Consider the following 24,631-nt stretch of genomic DNA (forward strand, 5'->3'; position numbering starts at 1 on the left):
TCTCCTACTATTAACATGGAGACTTGTAACTGTCTCCATGAACTTTGACTAATAGATGCTATAAAAGTGTCAACCCAGCTTCCAAAATACCAACATTTCTAAGTTGGAGTGTTTTACAATATCCCAATTGCCCAAGGCTGACTTTATTCTTTCTCTCTTCTGTGGTCCCTTATACTTTGCATGTACACAGACTACAGACCTTACAATATTTTCTTATCTATTCATATATTTAACAAATATTTACTGAGTACCTAGTATGTGCCAGGCACTTGAAATATAAAAACAGCCAGGCAAACATGATCTCTTTTCACAAGGAGGTTAAATTCTTGAGAAGACAGAATGAAAAAAAAGTAATTATAAATTGTGGTAAGTGCTATAAAGAAAAGAAACATTAGGCTGAAATACAGTCACCACGTAGTATAGTATATAAGAGCATTGCCCTCTACCTGAAATGCCCAGATCCATCATCCTGACTTGACCACTTACTAGCTCTTTGACCTTGGACAACCCATTACTGCTTTTCTGCTCAGTTGCTTCATCTGGTAACTGGGGATAATAATAGTACCTATGTCATAGAGTCATTATGAATATTAAAATGATAAAAGGTAAATCACTTAGAACAATGTCGAACATGTAAAAACATAGAAATAATAACTGAAAGTATGATTTCTACAACCTTTTCATTACACTCAAGCAACGTCTTAGCAAGAGGGAGAACTGAGTGCAAATAAATTCATTTTATTCTTTTTTTTTCCTGGTGCCATAAGGGAGTAATTTTGAGACAGTAATTTACTGTTGTCATGATGTTATATACTATATTCTGATGGACAGTTATACAGTTGGCAGTAAATGAATTTAAGGTCCCCTTTAACGCTGAGCATCTGATTTGTTCAAGTAGAATAATTTTATTTCATGGAACAATAGCCACAGAAACAGACATCCAACACTGACCTCAAATAATTGGGTTCAAGAAAGTTACAGAATATTAGGAAAAATAAGGAATGAACCAATAGGTAAATGTGCAAGAAAGATATGTCTGGACCCAGAAAGGTGACACAGGCAGACTAGTGAAAGCTGTTGTAGGGCTTTGCCTGTGTTCAGAAAGGCTCCCTGAAACCAGGAAAAACAGGCAGAGATAAAGATACTTCACACTGATCAGATGTGGACTAGAACAGAGCCCTTTAAACTTGAATATGTGAATCAACTGGGGAAATGCAGATTCTGACTGATGAGTCTGGGTGAGCCTGAGAATGTGCAAGGATGCTTTCTTATTCAGAGTAGAAACAGGTGAGCAGCATCAGCATCTTCTGAGAGCTTGTTAGAAATACAGATCCTCGGGTCATGTCCAGATCTACTCAACAGAATCCAGTTAACAAGCTCCCCCAAGTGATTTCTACACACATTCAAGTTTATGAAGCACTAGAATGGAGATGATGAGGCCATTGATAGTGACCAGATTGTCCTAGTTGGCCAGAACTTTCCTGGTTTTAGCTCTGAAAGTCCCCTGTCTGGAGAAGTCCCTCAGCTCCAGACAAACCAAGACAAGTTAAATGGTCACCCTAGCTATTGATCCCATAGATGGGACTGGAGTTTTCTGTGCGTGCTGTTGTATTTTAAAGGTCATGGATGGTACAGTACGATTAGCATATTGTTTTTGGTCTTCTGCCAGCAGCATAATATTGAGCAAATCACTTTTCTCTAAGGCCTACTTTCATGTAAAATGAAAATGATATCTACCTCATAGGGTAGTTTTAAGGATTAAATGGGTTATAATATATTTGACCATGCTCTACATACAAAAAAAAAAAACTTTTAAAATGTTAGCTATTATTATCGATAGGTCTTACAAAATAAAGAACTGAAATCTCTTTGTTTTCAGTGCTATAAGCATGACTGATGATGATTATGGATTTTGCCTTTAACTCAGCCTAAAAAAATTATAAGAAAACAAAAAAAGAATAAAGAAAAGTCTATGTGGTACGAAGGGTAAATAGGTCATGACATAGGTCACTCTAGCATGATTATTTGCACTAGAGGCTTAGAGGTAGTTAACTCCTTTCTCTAGTGTATATGTCCATTTTTTTTAATGTTTATTTATTTTGGGGAGAGAGAGTATGAGCAGGACAGAGGTAGAGAATGAAGGGGACAGAGGATCCAAAGTAGGCTCCACACTGAAAGCAGCAAGCCCGATGTGAGGCTTGAACTCACAAACTGCAAGATCGTAAACTGAGCCAAAGTCCAACACTCAACTGACTGAGACACCCAGGCACTCCTATATATGCCCCCATTCTTAAGCTGCAATGGGAATGTTGAGTAGTTGTGACAGACCATATGTCCAGTAAAGTTGTAAATTATTTACTATCTAGCCCTCCATTGGAAAAGTTTGCTAAATCCTGAGCTACAGAATCTTAGCAAGACTTCCAAAAAGATCACATGGCATATTCAGAGTGAGCAGAGGATTGCAGATACTTCTGTAGTACCACACTGTATTGACATTATGTGCTTACTGATCTGTCTTCCCTCGATAAACTGAATGCTTCTCAAGGACAGGAATCGTGTCTTACATTTTTTTGTCTCAGGAGCCTAACAAAGAACCTGATTCATAAAAGGTGGTCAGTGAATGCATACAGAACTGAAGTCAACTACAGGGTGAAGTTTAGGTATATTGTGTATTTTAGATGTAGGATAGGTCCGAAAACTGGAAAAATAGTTTATATTTATTTTAATAGGTAGTAGATCCTCCTGTGAAATAGGACTCCTAGGTTAACAGCTAATTTGCTATTTTTAGGTTTAAATTTCTTTTAATGTCTACTTATTTTTGAGTGAGTGAGAGAGAGAGAGAGAGAGAGAGAGAGAGAGAGAAGAGACAGAGTGTGAGCAGGAGAGGGGCAGAGAGATAGAGAGGGAGACACAGAATCTGAAACAGGCTCCAGGCTCTGAGCTGTCAGCACAGAACCAGGCGTGGAGCTAGAACTCACATACTGCTAGATCATTACGTGAACCAAAGTTGGATGCTCAACCAACTGAGCCACCCAGGCGCCCCTGGAGTGAGCAAGTATCCTTGTATCCTCCTGCAAAATCTAATAAAGCCTACAAAGCAGTAAGTTGTGTATAATAACAGTTTGATAATAAATTTAATATTGAAAATTACCTATGTCCAAAGGCTTGAACTGCCTTAGTTAACATTGCACAAGCACTTTCAGTATCTAGCCAATGGAACTCTTAAGTACTTACCAGGTACAATTCAGAAGGGTGACTTCTGAACGTGTTTATTATTCCACAGAGAAGTCTTAGCCACAATTAAACTCCTTTCTATTTGATAAAGCTACCATACTATTTTAATATCAGGGGATAATATGGCCAGTGGCACTAATTAAGGGGTTAGTCTATGAACAACTGATGCATTTGTGAGTAAGCACTTCAAAAGAAATGTTTTCTTCACTATACTAGAGTAGACAAAATTGAAGACATTTCAAATAAATCTAATGACTGCTGAGGCCAAGATTCCTTTAAAAAGCATGTACAATATAAAAAGACAATTCTACAAATAAATCTTGTAGAAGATTTCTTCTTGTAGAAGAAATTGAAAATATTAACCTTTTAAACATATATAGATATAGTTTTTCTCCTATTAGCTACTGTCATTAGCCTGCTTTTTGATGTTAATAAAGTAAGCTTAATTTTGGAAAACTTTATAACTTCAGACCAGTAGACAGGAGAAAAACATTTTATATTGATACTAAATGCTTAGATACAAAATAGAGTAGATGCCTTATTAGCTGTATTATTTTGTTCCAATTAAAAAGTAAAGGTGGGGTACCTGGGTGGCTCGGTTGGTTAAGCATCCAACTCTTGACTTTGGCTCAGGTCATGATCTCACAGTTTGTGGGATTAAGCCCCACATTAGGCTCTGCACTGACAGTGTGCGAAGTCCGCTTGGGTCTCTCTCTCTCTCTCTCTCTGTCTCTCTCTCTCTCTCTCTCTCCCTGCACTGCTCCACTTGCACACACACTCTCTCTCAAAATAAATCAAACATTTAAAAAAAGAAAGGAAAAGGAAATATGGTTCGTGGTCCCTAAATGATGGAAAACTGGTAGTAAATTTATCAACAATTGTGTTTACACTTTCTAAAAGTTCATTGAATGTTTGGCCTGTTATAGTCCTCATAAAGTTAGTCTTTAAATTGACATTTTTTCAGACAGGATGAATTTTGTAGATATTATTCTTGTATAAGTTCAATATTTCTATAAGCTGATGAATGGTTTTATTCCTTCTAATAGGTGAGTATTCTTTCTCACTGCTAGCATAAGCAGATATAATTTGATGGTAGTATTGCAGACAGGTTTTTAGCTATGACCTACATATACAAGTAGGTCAAAATATAGGCTTTGCCTGGAGTGGTGAGATGATTCTTAGCAAAAACTATTTGTGCTTTCTCAGACATCAGAGAAATTCTGGCCAAAGCAGAGTCTCCCACATGTTGAAATGTTGGTTTACCTGTACATATTTTGGCAGACTCTGGTCCAACATACAGATTATTTCCAGGATTCATATAAAATTTTATAACCTGAAAATGTACAATGGTTATGTTGATATGAAGTTAAGACGTATCAACACTTTAAGATTCTGTTGACCTGCACCAAAATTTCAGTGAGGAATAACTGAACTACAGATCAGGAAATCTAAATGAAGCCCGAGGATTCACTTTCTTCAAGTCTACCTATTGCAGAAGTCTATGAACCTGACATTTGGTGTTTCATGGGATGAGAGTATGGATTTCCAACAAATACACCCCAATGCTTTTGCTTCCTCAGTTGTAAAGTGGGATTATAACAGAGCACCTTTGCATGTTATTGTGAGGGTCAAATAAATGTATGTGTCATGCACAAAGTATAACGCCCGGCACGTAGAGCTACATAAATGTTAGCTATTATTATAGAAAATAAATCAAGCAATTTCCAATGCCCAGATGCCTATTTACTGTTAGAGAAGTTTAGAAATAAAAATAAAGGGAATTTTCAGATAACATCACTCACATTGACTAGAACTAAATTATGCCAAAGTAAAAAGCATGACAATAATTTTTATCCAGGGAAACATGATTAAACATACTGGCTCTGTTATTTTCACCAAGTTTCACCATCTTTTTTTGTTTGTTTGGTTTTACTCCTTTTTTTTTTTGATATTTATATCTCTCTCTCTTACCTTTTCCCCTTCTTTCAATTTAATGTATTTTTGTTCTTTTTGAATCCATTTGCTGTCTTTAAGGATTAGTGATCTTTCCCTGTCTGCCATTATTTCAGGTAATTGCTTAAAGGCACAAATCAAAATCAATGAATAAAACAGGCTTTAGAAAAGCTCTCTTAATTATCATGGCTCTGCTGGTTTTCAATAAGGCAGGCAATTGGTAGGCAAGAGAAGGGAACAGCAGTGTCCACGTAGGCAACTCTAAAAGAATTGAATGTACCCCATCCACAATTCAGGATGTTTTAAAAAGAAGATGGGGAGTATAGGTAAATCAAGCTATTTGATTATAGAAAGGTTGGTCAACAGGGCTTATATTTAATTAAAACCATAATAAAAACTGTAATATACTTACATTTTTCTTAAAGTTCAGTAGTCCTTAATACAAAGAAAATAATTTGCTATGTGCTCTAGCGTAATGGACAACTGTATCTTCCGTGGCTTCTCTGCCTTCCTAATTTTCCTGACTCTCCCTGCCCCAGGACCCACTGTAAGCTGAAATGTTTCCAGTTCAATATGGGTGTGTGTGTGTGTGTGTGTGTGTGTGTGTGTGTGTGTGTGTGTGTGTGTTTTGTATGTTACTAATAATCATATAGTACTGTCTCTTGTCTGGATTACTCACCCAATCCAATAGATTTATTATCAGATCTTGAAATAAATTACCACATCTCTATTTTTTACTGTTTCTTTTTTGTAAGTCCTGGTATATGAGCAATTTAAAGGTTAATATTAAAGCATGGATTTTAAAAATTCAATTGTTATGCAAACATGCTGAATACAATATGTTTTAGCAGAAAGTTTTATATGTTTTTATCTCATTTTTTAAGTGTAACTTTTAGAAGCCCTATGGACAATTCCATTACTTGTTACCTCTTCTTGCCTAAGAAATATAATCGAGGTCAGAAAATTATGTGATAAGTAGGGGGTCTGAAAAACATGAAATTCATCAAAACAAAAGAAGAGAGAAGCCAACACAAGCAATTTTCTCTATGTGAATGATGTGCTTGTTTATTAGGGAAAAAGGTTGGCAGAAGTTTTCCTATTTCGAGAGAAAAAAAAGCTAAATTCATTATAGTTATAAACTTGGTTTTCATGCCATAGTTTTTAATTTTCTAAATAAAATGAAGAAATTTGTTTATGGAATCAAGGAGATTATTTCCATTCCTGCATTAGAGAAAAATATCTATCTGACTGCTGTTTTTACTTTTTAACTAATTGGATTAGCTGTATAAATTCATCTAAAATTACTAGGGGCGCCTGGGTGGCTCAGTGGGTTGAGTGTCCGACTTCGGCTCAGGTCATGATTTCACGGTTCCTGAGTTCAAGCCCCATGTCAGGCCCTGGAACCTGCTTCAGATTCTGTGTTTCCCCCTCTCTCTGCCCCTCCCCCACTCACACTCTGTCTGTCTCTCTCTCTCAAAAAAATAAATAAACATTAAAATAAATTAAATAAATAAAATTGCTTATCTGGGAAATATTTCCTAAAAGCAAAGTTATGTAGTGTCAGGTATCATATTTTCTCACCATATACTTTCGCCTTTCTTTTTCTACTTTTTTTTCCTCTCGCCTCTGCCTTTTCACTTTGTCCTTAAACTGTCAGAATCAGTAAATGTTATGGATAGTGTAAACAAGTCCTTGTAAACCCTGAAGCATAAATAGGCAAAGAATCCATTCAGTCTGGTCTCTCCAACATGTGATGGGGTTAGTACAAAAGCAACTTTTAAAAAGAGTTCACTATTGCCAAGCAATGGATGTTATGAAGAAACTATGAAAAGAGTAGGTGAGCACCTGAAGCAGATAATAAAGCAAACGTATTGTAAATTAAATAAATTATAATTCTGAGAGACAAAATATATTAAAAATAAGATATTTAAATCTTTAATTCTTTAAATCTAATCAAATTAAAATTTTGACAATTTCTCAACTGAAATTTATTCAGGTTAATAAAATAGCTTGATTCTGGTTAAGGACATTCATATTAAGGACATGCATCCATTTGTATTAACACCTGGATAATCTCTCTGCAGATTAGATCCTGTAATTTTACATCAGCAGATCCACACCTTTAGGAGTTTTTCCACCCCTTCATGGAAATAAATTCTACTTAACCAATCTCTGTTGCCATCAAGTTTTACTATACTTTTACATATTCATCTATGACATTTGAATTTATTATACTGTATTTTGTTGATCCCTTAAGAGAATAGAAGAGCTTAACTTCCAGTAGTAAAACATACAATGTTAAAAAAATTCAGAAATTTAAGTGCCAAGTGAAATGTGATGTGTGTACATATATATGAGGTAATTATTCAAAAAATTTTTCTTTACTAAAAATAGTTTATTTGGCTTTTTGGTTGTTATATTTTTAAAATATTAAGAATATTCAAAGATATTGAATACCATGGAAAGATAAATAGTAAGTAAATTGTTGCTTTTGATTTTATGCCCAGAGCATTATTTTTTCCTCTTCTGAGGATATTCACATGACTCTGCTAACCCTTAATATAGACAGTAGTCCCACCTTATATGTGCTTTTGCTTTCTGTGTTTTCATTTACCCACAGTCAACTGTAGTCTAGAAGAGTATCCTATTTCTGACCTAACGTCAGAAGGTCGATGTAGTCTAATGTTGCATCACAATGCCTATGTCATTCAGTTCACTTCATCTCATCATGTAGACATTGTTTTCATCTCACATCATCACAAGAAGAAAGTTGAGTATGGTACAACAATATATATTGAGAGAGAAAGGGAGAGGCCACATTCACATAATTTTTATTATAATATATTGTTATAATTGTTCTATTTTATTATTAGTTATTGTTAATCTCTCCCTGTGCCTAATTTATAAATTAGACTTTATCATAGATATGTATGTGTAGGAAAAAACATAGTGTTTATAGGGTTCAGTACTCTCTGTGGTTTCAGGCTTTGATTGGGGGTCCTTGAATGTATTACCCTGCAGATAAGGGGGTCTGAATCAAGTATTCACAAACATCAACCATATCCAGTTACTTATCCACTTATATCAACTTATATCCAGTTACAATGACACCCAGATAAAAAATCTGGAAGTGACCTGCTATTTTTAGACATTTTCTCTGAGCTTCACATTAAAATAAATAAATTAAATTTTATTTATTTAATAAATGAATAGTCTCTCTCTCTCTCCTTCTCTCTCCCCCATCTCACACACCTCAAAATTCACATCTACCCAGAGCCTGTGGATATGACCATATTTGGAAATAGTGTTTGCACCTATAACCAAGTTTAAATGAAGTCACATGGGAGTGGTGGGCCTGTAATCTAACAAATCTGATTCCTATATGAAAAGAGAGCTACACACAGAGACAGAGATGCACAGAGAGACAGGACAACGAAGGCAGAGATGGGAGTGATGTGTCCACAAGCCAGAGAATGCCAAGGATTACTGGCAACACCAAAAGCTAAGAGAAAAGCATGGAATAGTTTCCCCTTGATGTTTCAGAATTTGGCCCTGCTGACATCTTGATTTCAGACTTCCAGTCTCCAGAACTGTAATCAAATAAATTTTTGTTGTTTTCAGTCATCCAGTTTGTGCTACTTTGTTTCAGCAGCCCTAAGAAACTAATACTCATATTATTAAAAAAAAAAAAACCTTTTTCTTATATTTTAATAGCAATGATTTATACATTTTTATATGCAGGCTATATTCTAATACTTCTCTATGCAGACAAATACCCTCAGCAAAAGTGGAGGTTTCTCTATAAAGGCCACTTGAGTTGCCTCATCTGAGAAATATCCCCTGATCTCCATGACCTAGGAAATTTCTTTATCTTAGTCTCATGTCATGTGTATCTTCCCTTCATAATATTTGCTACAAGTGCAATTTTATATTTGTTTGAGTCTGACTCAATGACTTCAAGAGAAGCTCCATGAGATAGATGCTTCATCTACTCCTGCTCACCTCTGTATCCTCAGCATCTAGCACATTTCCTGCCTCAGAGTAGATAAAAATATGGTGAATGAATGTATTAATGTTAATATCTTCTGATGTCTCTAATCATAAACCCTCAGTTTTCCCTTTGAATCCTCATAACTCTTAGAACTTTGCCTTATTTACTTATTTTCCATGGCTCTTTTTATTCTACATCATAGGGATTCTCAACAGGAAAGGTTAGGGAAATTTTGTTTCAAAATAAATAGGCCTAACTTCCTCTTCTCCCACCCCAGTTAGATTCTCCTGCAGGAAGAAAACCACATGTATGTAGATATTTTGTTCTTCAAAACTCCTCCATGGGGTGCCTGGGGGCTCAGTTGTTTAAACATCCAACTCTTGATTTTGACTTAGGTCATGATCTCATGGTCCATGGGATCCAGCAAGCCATGTTGTGCTGACAGCACAAAGTCTGCTTGGGATTCATTCTCTCCCTCTCTCTGCCCCTCCCTCCCTGTTCCCTCCGCCTGTGCACACTCTCTCTCTCTCTCTCTCTCAAAATGAACAAAGAAGCTTTTTTTTTTTTTAAAAAAAGTGCTCTATATATGCCCCATCCTCTTCCTCTCTGAAGGGGGAACAAGAAGTCAATATGAGACCTGATATAGAGTCCCAGAGCTCTAACACTTTCTAGTCAAATAAAATAAGGCAGAATGGTTCATTCACTGCTTCTCTACAAGTCCACTTAAAATAACATTCTCATTCACACAAATTTATATTTATAAAGATGTTTCTCTGTAATGGGATACGTAGAGACACGCATGACTAGATTTGGTATATTTCTTTTAACTGTCATTCCAAAATGGACCAGCATGCTCTTCAATAAGTACATTTTATTCAGTTTCTAAGTAGCAAATTATCATACACTTCCATACTTTGAATATCATATTTTCCTAAGAAAACTTTTACAAGGTGCTTATTACTTTAGAGCCAACAAAAAATTAAAGAACATGTTTATAAACTTGAGGAATAATCTAAAATAAATGAAACAAATTATATCAAGTCTCTAAAATAAATGTCTGTTTTTGCTAAAATAAGTGTAAAAATGCATTGAATTATTGTGATTGGACATTAACCAAATAAAAATGCAAAATAGAACATTTTACCCAATAATAGATATTATCTGTACCAAAAAAAACAAACAAACATAAAACATTACTTTGAGAGTTTGAAATCTTTTTTAGATGTGGAAACAGGCAAGAAAACTTCCTTGAGTGGTTCTTTGTTAGCAAACCCAAGAAATTACATTGCTTCAAATCAACAATGATCTTATCACAATTGATCCTCACTTTTTCTAGTTCTTATTCCACAGTAACAGAAATTCAATCTTCAAGTCTGTCTATGAAGAGTTGCAGGTCAAACTTAATAAGTTTGAAGGTGGTTCTCAGTGCACGAAATATAGAAATGATCAAATCATAAATCTTAATTGTTCTTAATCTTCATCATATTCATTGTCATAGCCTTATAGTCACAGGTGAATTTTGTTAAACCTTGAACTAAATTTTAATAGGTCACTAGATATCAAAATTAATTGTTCTAACAGATCAGTGTAGAAAATTATGCCATTTAAGCCATGGTATCTCTTAGTAAAATAGTAAACTATGATTTATTTTATAGTTTGCACTTATTCAGGTCAATTTTAAGATCAACTGCTTTTCAGCAACTCAGTCTACTGCCTGGTAAAGACTTACAGAAAAATAAGACTAGAAGTGCTGCATTCATATAGACGCTTCCTTTCCTGTAGGTTTTATTTAGTCATGTGTAAAAACACACAGTAATCTTACATATGGACTTAATTTGAATGCTAATGTTTCCAAACATAATACTAACTCATAGTAAAGATCATTATGTGTCTATTCTCTCAAGTGAACAATAAGGCTTGTGCTCCACTGTTTCAAATCAACTTATTTTCAAGGGCGGCCTTTATCACTTCTATCTCCATACAGAAGCATATTTTAATTGCTTATTCTCTTCTGGTTTCTTTCTCCTTCATCCGTCTTCCAACTTTTTGTTGTTTTCCATATAGGGTGATAAGTTTTAGAATAGGATACAGGGCATATCTGATTTACTGAATGGCCGCTAATGTTCTTATATAAAGTTTAAGGAAAACTATGCTGAATAAAGAAAATTAAAATGACTCTAAACAGTACACTTCCATAAATATAAGAAAAGCTTCTAACTCTATTTTCTCCCACATTTTTGAGCAACTAAACTATTTTGGGGTCCACATATGGATATAGATGCCAAGAAGTTGCCAAGTATTTGTCATGCACGTAATATTTTCATAATTTTGACATGCCAAAGTATTGACTGTATTAATAATTTTATATATATTTTTAGGCTCAATTTTAAAATCTAAATGCTTGTGCGTTTTTTTTCCTTAATTTTTTTAAAGTTTACTTATTTTTGAGAGACAGAGCACGAGCAGGGGAGGGGCAGAGAGAGAGAGGGAGACACAGGATCTGAAGCAGGCTCCAGACTCTGAGCTGTCAGCACAGAGCCTGATGCAGGGCTCAAACTCACAAACTGCAAGATCATGACCTGATTCAAAGTCAGACGCTTAACCAACTGAGCCACCCAGGCACCCCCTAAGTGCTTATTTTTAAAAGGATTTTTATATCATTATAGAAAATAGAAATTTGTAGGTAACCTAAAAAGAAATCCAAAAATATAAATAAATAAAACAGTGGTATTAAATTTCAAATAAATTTTAAATACCCACAGTAGAATATAAGCTCCATGAAGCTAGTATTTTTGCTCTGCTCTCTACCCCAAGCACCTAAACAGCATCTGGTACATAGCTGTTACTCAACAGAAATGTATTGAATAAATGAATAATAAATACACTGTATGATAAACTGAAAATACTAGTCAGGTTTGTGCTCTTCTGATCCACAAAGCTAATTTCTTAAGTATTGAGGTTTGTTGTTGTTGTGGTTGTTTTCTCCTCATAAGTTCCTGCAAATTATGACAAACACTGGTGGTATTTGAATATAGTGTGTACATAAATGCTTACATTTTGTTCATTGTCAAATGTTAATTGCTGATAGTAAAAAGGATTCTATAATGTTATTATAGTAATGTTATATTGTTATAACATTGTTGAACATTGTTGAATAATGTTTGACAATGCAATCTCCAAGTGGACAAAAGCTCTAAGGCAGTGCCTTTCACTTCTGACTGCACATAGAATCACTTGCAGAGATTTAAATAATACCGATGCCTGGGTCTCATGTACCAATCATATCAGAATCTACTGGGAATAGGGACAACCATTAGTATTATTTAAAAAGATCCCAAATGATTCAAATGTACACTGAGATCCACTGATCTAAGAGAACAGAAGTGAAATCCATCTGTCTATGTAGAATATGATCCCTATATCAATCTTTAGCTTATAAAATTTATCCTATTTTATTTTTTTATTTATTTACTTATTTTTTGTTTAACATTTATTCATTTTTGAAAGGCAGAGAGAGACAGAGTGCGAACGGGGGAGGGGCAGAGGGAGAGGGAGACACAGAATCCGAAGCAGGCTCCAGGCTCTGAGCTGTCAGCACAGAGCCCAACGCGGGACTCAAACTCACGGACCACGAGATCATGACCTGAGCCGAAGTCGGCCACTTAACCGACTGAGCCACCCAGGCGCCCCTATCCTATTTTAAACAACACAACATTTCCCTGTTTTTATCAACTTTGAAAAGATCCTCTCAGATTTCCATATATACAACTTTAAAAGCCATCCTTATTTAAAACTATCTCCAAAAAAAAAAAATCAATCCCTTACTTCAATTTGCTTTATAAAACTTTTATAAAAAAAACCCTTCAACTATATCTAATACTTTTAGAGCTAAAATCTTCTAAATTGTTCAGTAGGTGCCAATTATCTCCTATGTGACACAAAGCTTCATTTCCTCATTCCTTCTCTTTGGCTCAGGATTGGAACTGGATACTATGTAAAATGCACACTGAACCATTTGACAATAAATTTCATATACTGAAAATAAATAAATAAATAAATAAATAAATAAATAAATAAATAAATAATAAAATGTACACTGAATAACATAACTGATAAAATATATTTCAGAGAGGACAATGTGATAGCAAAGTAGCCCACAGTTGTGCCAACATGATTAGATAAGACAGCAAAAATATTCTAAGTTGTCAATACCTTAAGAAATATTAGATGAGTAATTTCCATTTAGGAAAAAAGTGGGTATGGGTCTCTGATGGAGGTGTTCATTAAAGGGACACAGTGCTGCACTCACAGGAATTCAATTCTCCTACACAAACTCCACAATCCATCATTTACATAATGCTCTGCTCTATCCTCATGCAAACCGATCCATTTATATATTATACTATAGTTTTTCAACAGAAAATCTGCTTTTGTGTTTTCCATAAGGAATTTACAACCATTTTTATTTAAGGATACCAAGTGAGTCAGCAAAGAAATTTATTATATTAAGACAATTGGGGGGGGGATCCAGAAATATAATTAAAATACAAACTAAAACAGAAACTAAAATGTCCTTACTCTCTGTGGAGGGTACCATCTTTTTTGGTGTCCATGCATGAAACTCTATGATTCCTGATTTCTCTATTCCCACATATAATTAACAGACATGTCTTATAAAATATATTTTTCCAAAATGGTTTTATCTGTCTCAGGTGTACATTCTTACTGCACCACCTCTTTGAGGCTTTATATTTTCAAGCTTGGATTTTAGTTAGAGACTCTAGACTTGTCTTATTGTGATTTGTGTTTCTTTCCTACTATCCATCTTGCATATTACTGACAGATTAATATTTTAAAAATCCCACTATTATCATCTTGTCTGCTGAAATATTTTCCTACCTACTAACAACATAAAAATCCAACTCTATCATTGGACATTGTAAATCTTCCATAATTTTGTTCCCCCAAAAATTGTTTACCATGACTTTTTCTTCATTCTCGTTTCTAATTTATTAAAAAGAGAGAAAATACATTAAATTGTTTTCTATATAACAAATAATAAATTTTATTTGTGCCATCAACTAATATAGAATTTAAAGAAAATTTTGCAATTAAATGCTAAGTGCATTACCAATTTATTGGATGTGCTCCCCTCTGCCCCCCAAAAAGATTCATTTGTTGAAATCCTAACTCCCAGTCCTCCAGAATATGACCTTATTTGGAAATATGGTCATTGCGGATGTAGTAGTTGAGTCATACTGGGTTACTGTCCTTATAAAAAGGAGAAAGTTGAAACACACACACACACACACACACACACACACACACACACGGAGAATGCCATGTAAAGAGTAAAATTATGCTGCCACAATCCAAGGAACTACCAGAAAACAACAGAGAGAGTCCTGGAATAGATTATTCCCTAGTAACTTCGGAGAGAGTGTGACCCTGCCAACACCCTGATCTTGAAGTATGAGGTTGCAGAATTGTAAGACAATAAATTTCTGTTGCTTAAGCCAACTAGTTTGTGGCACTTTGCTGCAGCAGCCCTAGGATATTAAAACATTGACTGAGTAATTATTTCACTTTTTAGTTCAATTTGTTTTCATTTCAAAAAAATGGGGATTATAACATTTTTATTACATGACTGCCATGAAGATTATGAGATACTGTTTAAAGTGATACAGGGCCTGACTGTAGGAGCTATTTTCCTTCCTCTTTATTCCTCACTGCTTTTAATTTATGTGATCTATAAGTACCTTGGAAAATTAATGGTCCTCTGGATCTGAGTTGCTTTAAATATAGAATGGCAAACATACTTTACCTAACAGCAACCTATATCAGATACTTTCTTACTGTTTCTTCTAGTTAAAAGTTCTATGATTCATGACCATGACCAGAATTCATATCCTTGATCTTAACTGCTTATCTTTTCTGACAGTTTATTGTTCAGATTCTCAGTGATGATATAACTTGAACCATGATTGACACAGTTTTTATTTTTCACATTCTGAGATTTAATTTACCTTACAGTTTACCAAGTACTGTTTTATAGTCTAAAAATTCCTAGTAGGGCTCTCTGATGATTTCTAGTTTTTATGGTGGAAAAAACCTGGATATTTTATATTAATTATAAAAGACAGATTTATTATTCTTTTTTTAAATTAAGAATGTATGTATTGTTATTATTATTGAATTTATTTTATCATAGTTGGCAAATATCCTTTAAATCTTATACTTCTGCACTTATTGTTGGAATGAAGGACCACTAATGAATGTGTTTGTATTGGTCATAATACTTTAACAACTTATTGTCAATGCCCAAGAGCCAAGGGCAGTGTATTCATTTTGCATATTTTTTAAAAAAATGTTTATTTATTTATGAGAAAGAGAGAGAGAAAGAAAGAGAGGAAGGGGCAGAGAGAGAGAACAGAGTATCCTAATCGGGCTCTGTGCTAAGAGCAGATGGCCCAATGTGGGGCTTGAACTCCTGAACCGTGAGAACGTGACCTGAGCTGAAGTTGGACGCTTAACCTACTGAGCCACCCAGGTGTTCCCCACCTCGCAGATTTTTAATCAGATGATCAAATATATCTACAAGTTGAACGGGAGATGTCTGTACTATTTTTAATTAATAGTAATATATATATTCAGAAATTCATATGTATGCATAAAGGTATAATTTTATTACTAATAATGTTGATATATAACCTGCTAAGTATTCAAGCATGAATTTTTTTATCTGAAAAGGACTTGGGGCGCCTGGATGGCTCAGTCGGTTAAGCGTCCGACTTCAGCTCAGGTCACGATCTTGCAGTCAGTGAGTTCGAGCCCCCCGTCGGGCTCTGGGCTGATGGCTCAGACCTTGGAGCCTGTTTCCGATTCTGTGTCTCCCTCTCTCTCTGCCCCTCCCCCGTTCATTCTCTGTCTCTCTCTGTCTCAAAAATAAATAAACGTTAAAAAAATAAAAAAATAATAAAAAGGACTTAAATTAATTTCACATAGACAAAAAAAATTATGGATGTCATAGTCACTAATCAATTATCAGCAATTCAGTAAGAATACTGATATTTTACACACTATGCTCCCCCAAGAACTTTGGGACTAACTACATTTCAAATCTGATTCTAGATAACATCACTAATTGTGGCCTTCTGTTTTTATTGCAGCAGCATTGAAAAGAGAGCCAAATTCATGCAGCCCTGTTTAATCATATAGCTAGAAATTTTAAGGTCACATTCCAAGGTCCAAGATTCCAGGGAAACTGTGGTCAAAGTTCACATTAAAATAAATAAACATACAAATATATAAATAAATAATAAACCTTTACCTCAAAAGCTTTATCAAAATCTATGATTTTATTTGGTTTATATCTGATCAGTATGACCACAACCTTTAATCCTCATTAGATTAATTACCACTTTCAATTTGAGTCTGAATACTAAACACAGTCCTTGTATTTTTTTTTCCCTTAAGTTTCAAGTTCAATGTTCTCTGATGTCATGACAATTCCATATGGAAGTATGACCTTGTGAACCACTAATATTAGGCAAACTGGGTTTCTCAAAACAATTCCAAAAAAGTCAATGATCTGATAGAAACTTCTGGAAGTTTCTAGTAACTCATCAAATGGGTGAGTGAAGTAAACCACATGGCCAAATATTTCCGAGATACTCACCAAATGTAGATACCTAATGGTACATTCAGAAAGATTTCTTCTATTATATTATACCTTGTAAACTCTCCTGAGAAATAATGCATGGAATCTGGACACATCAGACTTAATTATGTTCTTGAACAAGCTTTCTTCCGTTTTAAATGTTTAACCTCTGGTGAATGCATTCAACATTTCTGTGTTCACATTTCTCCAGAACTTATAGCTCATTTATATAATGCTCATTCTATAAAACTGAGTATTAATTTTTATTTCTTTCTCTATTTCAGTAGCTTTCATACTTTTGACATTCATCAGAATCTGCTGGAAGCTTTTTAAAACAGAGTGCTCGGGCCCACCAATAGAGTTTCTGATTCAGTAAATCTGTAGCTGGGGCCTGATAATTTGCATTTTCAACAAGTTCCCAGGTGATGTTGATGTTGCTGCTTCAAGAACTACACTTTGAGAACCACTGGTCTATTATGACAAAAAGATTCAACCAAACTACAATCCAGTCAGTCCAAATTTGGTAGAGTAGCAGCCCATTTTGTGTATAATTGGAAAGCTGCCTACACATATACACACTCAGGCAGTCCTCTGCTGTCATTTGATCTCTGTACAAAGAAGTGTTATAATTTTTCACTGGAAATTGTCAGGATTAAATCCAATGTATAATAATATGTGACAATTAATAAATGATACACATTTTTTAAAACTTTCATTTTATATTTTGATGATTTATTTGTATTAGGTATCCAAAGGGGAAGAATGACGAATACTTTTTTTTTTAACCTCAAGCTTTTTTTTTGCATTTTGCACATCATAATCATTATAGAGCATCCTATTTATAAGTAACTTACCCAAGATAACACAACTAATTAAGTGATAGAGAACAGATTTGAACTTAGCTCTGTTTGACTATTCTATAATGATACATCATTATAGTCCAATAATGTCCAGATATCATTAGCCTATTCAAAATTTATTAACCTAAGTGTGGGAGGGCTATTCACAATTTATTAACCTAAGTGTGGGAGGGCTTATTCTTGTATAAGGTATTACATCTGATGCTTGGAAAACATAATGAAAAAGATAAAATCTGTTGCACTTAAGATTATAACATAATAGAGAAGTTTTACATGCAAGTTAAAAGCTTCAATACAAAGTGATGAATGCTACCATATCAATAATATAGTTTATGACACTGCAGTCTAGTTTCAAAACCCATTTCCCCAAACAATATAACCTGATCTTCAAAACAACTTGAGAGAATTAATTGACCAGACTTTTTGTTTCAATTTGATAAATGAACCAGCTGAAAAACAAAGACTTTACATGACTTGCCTTTCATTCCATTCTCTAGATCAAAGTTTCCCAAGGCACACTCAACCAAAGAGATACTTAGAAGGAGAAAAATAAATTAATTAAAGGTTCTGTAGGCAATTCTGTATCTCTCCTTGGAGATCCATAATGCATATTATCATTTTAATAATTCTAAGAACACTTGCAGTAAAAACAAAACAAAAGACTTATTAATTTTGCTTAATCCAGTGTTACCCAAATTTATGTAACCATGAAACTCAGTATGAAACTCCTGAAACAATGATCTGAACTTACAGTTTTTAATGATATTTTGCAGAGACCTAAACATTTTCAGAAAATTGTGGTATTGGAGTGGGGTGCACTGAACTAGTCCTCCTTGACTTCTTCCCTCCTCCCCTGCCAGCCTGGCTTCACTCAGGAAAGTTCTACTTTTATCTGTATTCTAAAGATTACCCAAGTCTAATGAAAAGTCTCTACTTTAAGTGAAGCACCAAATTTATACTAAACACCCAGGAAACGCATTTGAATAGGACTTCATGTTGAAATATAATTGAAGTTCATTTTATATTCAAAAAACAAAATCAAAAAAATAGGCTATAATTGCAGCCTAAATTTTTACAGTGAACAAATAATGAATAAGGTCATTACAGAGTTTTAAAAGTTTTTTGAAAGAAATTTTGATAGCATGACAGGATTTTTTACACAATGTTTGACTTTTGCATAATTAACATAAAAAGCCTCCTCAATAATATTTAAACCTCTCATCATCCCCCCCCCCTAAGGCCTAAGGCCTCTCTTAATCCTTTGACAAAAATACATAGCAGTCTTTTCAAAATATCTACCCTACTATTATCTTAAGCCTTTTATGGGCATATTTTATCATTACCACAGAGAAAGCCAAAATTAAAAATATAAAGAGAGAGATTACAACCATGCATGAAGAGACTAAATGTTGAGAATGAGGTGGAGAGAGAAACAATAAAGACTGTATCATATGGTAGTGTGCATTAATGTTTTTATTTTCTGTATTTTGTAATGCTTTAGCATCGTAGAGTCATGATAATCCTGGAAGAGACTGCCTGCCACCCCCACCCTGTTAATTCCTAGAGACTTTAAACTAGCCCCAACTACCTCTTCTATCTAGCTCACACACCACACCAATATTCCCCATGTCCTAATCACCCCAGGACTAGGTGCCTAAGCACCTAGAGATCATTCCTATGTCCCAGAATCCCCAAAATTATTCAAACCAACCAAACCTATACTGTTTACCTTGCCCTGCCTTGCCTTTCTCTTGAAACTACAATAAAGAATCTGGGCCATGCTGTCCACTCACTCTTTCTGCCTCCTGACCAAACCTGTCACTTCCCCATATGGTCCTATATGATGTGGCATGCCTCTTTCTCTTGGAAACTGTAAGTAATAAAACTTCTTTCAATGGCATTGACCTCTCCATGTTGTCACTCACTCACCTCTATAAATTAAATTCCAGGTACAATCAAACATAGTGGCAGCACTCTCTGCCAGGTCACCATTCATTAATGGCCTTACATATAATTTGATCACTTCACCAACAGGACATACATCAAATTCATGAAATCTTGCACTTGTTGCAAGGTTTAGATTTTACACTTTGCAATTTGCTTATGTAAAGTAGTCAGGCATAAACAATATTAGATAGGGGAAACTGACCAAGGTTTGATCTTGTTCTATGACCTTGCCAGATGATTTTATTAGATGACCTAACATGACTGACCTTGATAGATGAGGATATAAAGATGTGTGTTAAACTGGGAATAGAAAGGGGGATATTTAAGTAGGAATTAAATATGTAATCAGTTCATTGAAGATTATTTTCATCATTCAATAGTCATTTCTCTATTTCATAGAGGCAAAATATCTTAAATAATAAATCATTAAATAACCAGGAGTCCCTGTCTACACTCTACATATGACATAATTTACACTTACAAAGAAAATTTCATTGTAAAGATATGTCCAAACCGGATGGAAAACTACTCCTAGAAAAAAGTCTTTACCTGAGAAGCTCTTATCTGCATAATAAGACTTCCCTTATTTCCCCTACCTTTCCTCCTTACCTTACTAAGCTTCCTCTCCTCCCCCCAGAATCCCCTCTCCCCTTGTTTAGCCTAAGATAGTATATAAGCCTGAATCATCTGGGTGCCTCCTGGGGTCTCATTTCATTATACAAATCCCACAAATACATAATGAACTGTTTTCTTTTTCTCTTGTTAATTTGTCTTTTATCATTTTGATTTGAGGACCCCAGCCCTTGAACCTAGCAGATTTTTCTTCCCTAATATCATCTCTGCCAGTGTGGGGAAAACCAAGTTAACCTTCTGTTACTATTTTACCACTTTGAATTTTTAAGGAGAAAAAGTGAGGTTTTGTTGTCATAATCTAAGGCTTATTTACAGAATCTAAAATTTCCCCTAAGGTTTTATTTTTATCTTTTATGAACTATTGAATACAAATTTCAAACAAATTTTCAGTTTTATTTAAAAACTTTTTTTAACGTTTATTTATTTCTGAGACAGAGAGAGACAGAGCATGAGCAGGGGAGGGGCAGAGAGAGAGGGAGACACAGAATCCGAAACAGGCTCCAGGCTCTGAGCTGGCAGCACAGAGCCCGACGCGGGGCTCGAACTCACGGACCGCAAGATCATGACCTGGGCCGAAGTCGGACGCATAACCGACCAAGCCACCCAGGTGCCCCAGAAATTTTCAGTTTTAAATAGAATTTAATATCAGTATATTTTACACTCTTGAGAGCTGCAGCTTTTTACAAATGCAGTTTTGAAGATATAATGGATTAAAACTGTGCAAATAATGAATTTCAAAATATAAGACATATAACATATTTTTTTAAATTTTTTTTCAACGTTTATTTATTTTTGGGACAGAGAGAGACAGAGCATGAACGGGGGAGGGGCAGAGAGAGAGGGAGACACAGAATCGGAAACAGGCTCCAGGCTCTGAGCCATCAGCCCAGAGCCTGACGCGGGGCTCGAACTCCCGGACCGCGAGATGGTGACCTGGCTGAAGTTGGACGCTTAACCGACTGTGCCACTCAGGCGCCCCAACATATAACATATTTTAAATCCATAGTCAAGTGGGGAGGCATTATTTATACCATAAGGAACAAGCCTAACAGGCACAAACATGTGTCCCCATAAACATAATACATTTTTATTAACACTAAATACCTGTAACTACAAAATGTTTCTTTCGCTAAACAAATATTCTAATAAAAGTTACATTTATTCTAAATATTGCTAGGTATATTTATAAATAAACTAAAGAAACACAACCATATTAAAACTACTTATAATAATTTTATCTCTCCTTTTGGATTTGAAAAACATTTCATGATCTTTCAAGGCTTTGAGCTACCATTATAATCATTTTTTAGGGGCGCCTGGGTGGCTCAGTCAGTTGAGCGTCTGACTTTGGCTCAGGTCATGATCAGTTTGTGAGTTCGAGCCCCACATCTGGCTCTGTGCTGACAGCTCAGAGCCTGAAGCCTGCTTCAGATTCTGTGTCTCCCTCTCTCTGCTCCTCCCCCGCTCGTGCTCTTTCTCTGTCTCTCTCTCAAAAATAAATAAAGATTTAAAAACATTTAAAAAAAACACCAAAATTTCAAAATAATTTATATAATCATTTTTTAATTCATGCATTCAATCCTCAAATGCCTCTGATATGGCATATATTATATACTAGGTTCTGGAAACAAACCACAAATGAAACAAATTTTGCTCTTGAGAATTTTACAGATCTGTTGAAGGGACAAATGATTCACTAGGAGTTACAATACACAGTGCTATGCGCTATAATAAGGGCATGCTAAAATGGCCTGGAGAGATCAGAGGTAGTTTCCAAATGAAGACAGCAACTAAACTCAGTAAGAGCTGGAAAGCCATTCTAGTCTGTAAACTCAGAGGTAAGAGAGAGTAAGCCTGGCCTCAGGAAGTGGGATGGTGGCAATACATAAAGCCAAACTGGTCACAAGAAGTCAAATTATAAGGTTCTTGGGCTGCTAAGAATTTAGACATTATCCTGAAGATAATGTGAAGCCACTGAAAGATTTTCATCAGGAATGTACAATGATGGATACTGTTGAATGTTAGAGGCATAGTATTAAAATTTATAGAATCCCAAATGCCAGCAAACATAGCAATTAATAACAGCATTTTTTTCAGAGCAGGATATATATATTTATAATATAAAATCTGTGTTAGTTATATTAATATATTATACTGTTCTATATCATCCCTGTCCATTAAATATGCAGTATTTTTGCCTTTTAAAAACATATTTATACTCACTGAAATAGATTGCTGTATTGTTATGTATTTTATGTATTTACCTTATACAGTCGAAAAAATGCTTATAGAAGAGAAAAATAAAATATCAATCATATTAGGTATTGGTCTTTTATTACAATACTGTGATCAGCTGAAGAATAGATAGATTTGAACAAATAAGAAAAATTAAGAAGACTTCAGAGAAGAGGATATAAATTCTTTGAAGAAAATAAAATCTACAAGAGAAGGTCAAGAGAGCCAAAACCAATTTGCTAAGAAATTGTAAAGAATGTCTTAGAAACTATCTTAAGATACAATTTTTCTTCTATGGATTAAATAGGCAACATCTCTTCTGAGAGATCATAGTCCTCCCTTTTGTCTCCTTTCACCCAAAAAGAAAGAAAAGAAAAAAATTCCAATCATCCATGTGAATTATTTCCTGACTCACAGAGATAGAAAGTGAAATTATTTATCATCATTCTCTGGTTAATATTTCTTTTAAAGATAAATTAAACATTTGCCTACAAAAAATATATCAATATATGTAACTTCAGGGAAACTACTACATCATTTCTTGGGTCTTCTTAAGCTTTTTAGATTATAAAAGGTAATTGGTTGCTTTTATGAATTACTGGTATAATAGGATTTCATACTATTCTAGGACAATTTATGATTAAATGTTTAATTATATCTAAATGCTAATGATACTTTTAAGGCTTTTATCTTGGCCATATTAGGAAAAATAAATTCACCTCCCCAAGTTTATTCATGACAATAAATTTTTGCTATTATTGGGGAAAACATGTTTTTATAGTAAGTATTAATGGAGCATGGCCAATCAAAATTAAAAGACTTTCCCTGTCCATTCTCATATATACCAACAAACATTCCTTTAAAAAAATTATATTATAGAAAGGAGAGACTAAGCTCTGAAGAAATCATTTTGCTTATCCTGGGATCTTTATCCACTAGCATGCAGGCCTCTTTTTAAGTATTTTGACAAAGGATAAGTAATTAAAAACTGATATTAAAATTGACTAAATTATATTATTATGCTTATTTTTATTCTTCAGTAGGATACATGCCCAACATGGGGCTTGAACTCTGAACTCTGAGATCAAGAGTCACATACTCTACCCCTGAGCCAGCCAGGCCCCCCCAAAATTGACAAAACGATTTTAAATAATATATAAGCAAAAGAGACAAGAGAGAAATTTTCAACTTAAAAATTTTCAACTCCATCATATTTTCTAAATAGACTGGGATGTTTAATGATACAACATAGCATAAGACAGGGTTTAAAGTCCTAATTCTAAAGCAAACGTTCTGGCTTAAATTCTGACTCCTCCACTTCCTAGTATATCCTTGTATGAGTCTATTCACCTCTCCATATTTCAGCTTTCCCTATGTCTCAATTTCTTCATCTGTAAAATGGGCATAATAATAATATCAACACCTCACAGCATGGTTGTAAAGATTACATGAATTAATACGTGCAAAACATTTAAAACAGGGCTTAGTGCATACTAAAACTGTGTAAATGTTAAATACGCTTTGCCTAGTCTCTTAAAATTTCCCAGATATCTAACATTTTGGCCATACATAATGAAATCATTTTAATATTCCAGGAATACAATCCTTAATTACAGGCAGGGCTGAATTCCAGCCCCTATTTACCAGTAGAGCCTTACATGATGGCTTATAGCTGGCATATATATATTCTGAGTAGTCAGTGCTCATGCACTATTAGTGGTTAAATATTTTGACTATCAACACTAATTTTAGGTGGTAACTATCTTCCAGTAAAACTAGATTATCCTGGAGCAGTATTTTTCACCTAAGTTCTGAATATCCCCTGGGTTTTTATCCTGGTGTAGGATGATGGTGGGGAGGGAAGAAAGCTGGAATGGGTCTCAGGCCTTTATTTTATACATTGGAGTTAAATAAATGCTTTCACCTAAAAAGAGGGTCTCACAGCCTTAAATCAAGCTGAAATTCACTCTACTAGAGGCTGATTTGAAAAAGCATTTTGTAGAAAATTTGTCAACTACTCTTCAGCAATTTCTTTACAACACCCCATTGCCCTTCTATTCTGATAAGAACAAATTCTAATTCCTTGACATTAGAGCTGAAATTTTTCTTCCATAAGCC

The 24,631-nt window shown here is 34.6% G+C and overlaps 1 protein-coding gene across 10 annotated transcripts in view; it reads right to left on the reverse strand.

Moving 5' to 3' along the window:
* NAALADL2 (N-acetylated alpha-linked acidic dipeptidase like 2) overlaps positions 1-24,631 on the reverse strand; it is a 1,320,599-nt gene that overhangs the window by 783,626 nt on the left and 512,342 nt on the right. The window lies entirely within an intron of this gene.

The sequence above is a fragment of the Acinonyx jubatus genome, chromosome C2 (assembly GCF_027475565.1).
Source record: "Acinonyx jubatus isolate Ajub_Pintada_27869175 chromosome C2, VMU_Ajub_asm_v1.0, whole genome shotgun sequence".
In the NCBI taxonomy this organism is placed as follows: Eukaryota; Metazoa; Chordata; class Mammalia; order Carnivora; family Felidae; genus Acinonyx; species Acinonyx jubatus.